Below are 3533 nucleotides of genomic sequence, written 5' to 3' on the forward strand. Positions count from 1 at the left end.
GGGGTCAGGTACCAGTAGTGACAATGGCAAAGGGGGGGAGCTGGACACTGCTGAACCGGAAGAGATTGCTCAGGATGAGTGTCTGGGTAACAAAGCCGAGAAGGGTGTAGTCAAGGTGCGAGTTTAACGAGCGAGGAGAGTGATTTGGCCCATAGAAGCGAGGATCTGGAAGAGAGGGTTGATACTGGGTCAACTATGGCAGTGACTGAGGGGGACTTGTTCTGTGATAAACAAATGACTCCAAACAAGAACCTCAGGGCAGCCAATCCTAAGAAAAGAGGTGAACCTGAAGCAGTAAGAGTAAGCGTGGTGCTATGACCTTTTTCGAATCGAATGATTCAGCGCTCTCAGAAAGCGGATCAAAGGCTTCCTATTCAACGGATTCGGATTATTCTACTTTAGATGCTTCCTCGGCCGCGCAGTACGTACTTCTGTTTGGAGAGTCTGTTCCTTACTTAGCTAGGACTTGGAGTGACTAGAGTAGCCCCTCTGTATCCGAGCCTTTTTGTTTATGCACCTGAAACGGCTTCCGATTTTACTTACTTATAGTAAAGTAAAGTGGATCGACCCCGTTCAGTAGAATTCCGAAGAAAGAAGGCTAGGCTTCTTGAACCAGAGCTAATTCGATCTTCCCCTTTCGACAATGTGTTTGAATAGCAAGCAAAAGTACCACGACCGAACAATTCAATTCGGTTAACAAACTACTTCTAGAATGAACTACATCCATCAACCGGCATACCTTTCTTCTCGTAACTACGATCTGTCTTCGTTCGGTGTTGATATGATCTTTCTATCAAGAGAAGATCGGGAATTGCCGCTAGGCTTTTCTTTTAGCTCTCACTCATCCCGGGCGATTCTGATTCTTATTGGCCACTAAGGAGTAGTTGTTTTGACCAAGAGAACGAGCTAGACAGAAAAGGTACCACCGAAAGAAGGTCGACCTCACCCCCTTTGGTAAACCGAAGCAGAGAAAGAGGAAGAAGCAAAGCTAGGCCATTCGATTAGGGATGTTCTCACCTGTGCGTACTATCTTGAAGAAGGAATATAAAAAAGAACCTGATTCTTTTTCGCATCTCCCAAGTTCGAATGCTTTTTTGCTGTTAAAAGAAATCGAATACCATTCGTGACCCAATTCAAAAACGGAGTGACTGAAGACCTCCTCCCCCTTTCCCGCCTATCCCTCCCGCAAGAGAGGACTCGTTCTGGCTTTAAAGAGCCTCTTTTTTAGCAGTCTCGCCCATAAGATGAAGATTGACCATCTCTTCTTCCAAGCTTCTTTCTGCTTCTTCTCGGCGTAACGAAAGAACTAGATGAGGAGAGGCCTCCGGTTTCAAATCCCTACCCTACGCCTTACGAGGGCGCCCTAGCCAGATTCACTCCCAAGGGTCAATCAAGCCTTTGAAACTAGTTCAAATAGTCGTCACAGTCTTCGTTCCTGCTTTCAACGAGACTTTCTTAGCTGCATCAGCTTGTAAAACTCTCTCTCCTTCACCAGGAAAGGGAGAGCGGACAAAGTACCAGACGATTTGGGTTGGGTAAGAAGAGCGTACGATAAGAGTAAGCAGACGATGTCGATAGAAGACGATTCGTGGGATCTTCCTAAAAGTAAAATAAAGATAAAAATGAGCTAAGCTAAAGAAGGTATGCCCAGCCCATGAAATTCGATGTCGAATGAGTACGATTTCGAGCATAAAGAGAGAAGAAAAAGGAACTATTTAGCAAGAATCTAGGTTTAGCAAGATAGCTGCCAGAAAGACTGAGCTTAGGTGCATAGCGCTTAAATAAGTGGTTGAAGAGTAGCTTTCCATCCCGACAATGACTACTGACTTTCCATTTTTGGGATTTCACTTCACTTAAAAGACTGGACTTCCAGCAGCAATGAGAGCAAAGGCAAGGAATTGATGCGCCTCGAAGAATGGGGCAAGGCCAATTTCCAGACAATGGCAAGTGCTTGAGAAGGAGCTGTGAAAGAAGGGGCTGCTAGAGAATAGGGAGCTCTTGAAGAAGAAGGGATTGCGGGGTGAACGGCATTCTGTTGTACTACTAACACTAGCTGTACTAGAGTAGTTTAGTAGCGCCTTTTGAATCAAAATCAAATAGGCGAACCCTTTCCGAATCCGAAAGGCGAACAGCCCGCATTGCAAGCAAATAGATAGCCCCCGCCCGTTTGAGTCGTTGCGAGCCGGAAAGCGTACCGGCAGTTTGAGTCACGAAAGGGCCGCTTGCTTAATCTTTATTTTCTTATTTATATATATATATATACAAACAAAGAAGAAATTTTTTTATCCAATTGTTCATTCCTGGGAAGAGGAAGAAGCAGATAGAGCAAAGGCCTCCTCTTTCCGTCCACTCTTCCCGAAGTGAGCGAATTGCATGTAGAGATCCGTAGGGGCTTATAGTTTAATCGGTTGAAACGTACCGCTCATAACGGTAATATTGTAGGTTCGAGCCCTACTAAGCCTACCACCCCCTTCTCTTCACCCGATACAAGAAGGCAGTCGAAGTCCCCTCCACTCTTCATTTTATGGGAAGACATCGCGTTCCTAGTCGATTTCCCTCATTGCACTGTCCCCTTAATGCTACGAAGTGAAGCAGGCATAGAGACCAACCAAACCATAGGGTATCTATCCTGTGATCTTTCATCAACCCCGGCTCGGTATCGGTAGTCTCAGTCTTTCCCTGCCTGCCCTGGTATGAGTTGAGAGTTTAAGAGGGAGTCTTATTCTACTCTAGGCTCACTCCACCCCCTGTCTTGTCTTATTTCAGGACTCGATTGTTAAGAAATCCCTGACTCTGTCTTTGGGCTAAAGCCTATAGTTCTCTCCTCACTAACGGAAGTATCTTAGTAAGTAGCATCAGCTCTTCCGGGGGGAAAGCCTAAGTCAGGAGTTTTAGCGGGCTATCCACAAGCATTAGTTCTCCCCCTGACCCGCCTCCCAACCTCAAGATCATCAGCGGACGACGCCTTCTTCCGAAAGTCCTCCCTCTTTGCCCCAGCGAAAGATACTTAAAAAGATCCGTATCTGATTCCTCGGGTCTTGCTGCGTCAGCTACCGTAGATAGGAATAAAGCTTAGTAGTAGGAAGCAAATAAAAGAAAGTATGCCCTACATGTCAACAGGGTGGAAGTTCAAAGCATCGAAGATGAGTACATGGAAGCACCAATGAAGAAAGTCCAGAGTGCAGATATAACCTTCTCGACAGAAGACATCTTGCTGGACAGGAAGAAGCATACATAAGCGGCCTCTTTTTCTCACCGAAGGGACTATACCAACCAAACCAAAAACCGGAAGAGGGATGCGCCATTAACAGCTTCAATACTGCCTTACGCATAATTTGATCATCGGCAGGGCGAGTTGATGGGCTACCATGACAGTAAAGAGCTCACATTTCAAGGGAAGATCGCCTCTGGATTCAGGATCAGACTTCGGAGCTTGTGCTCTACTAACGGAAGTAACCATACTAAGGGGTTTTCCAGGAGGAAGGGACCAGGCCCCACCTATACCTTGAGAGTGGGCAACGAGATGGCCTACT

The sequence above is a fragment of the Vigna unguiculata genome, unplaced genomic scaffold, assembly GCF_037176805.1.
Source record: "Vigna unguiculata cultivar grain cowpea cultivar isolate G323 ecotype 2 unplaced genomic scaffold, ASM3717680v1 ptg000086l, whole genome shotgun sequence".
Taxonomy (NCBI): Eukaryota; Viridiplantae; Streptophyta; class Magnoliopsida; order Fabales; family Fabaceae; genus Vigna; species Vigna unguiculata.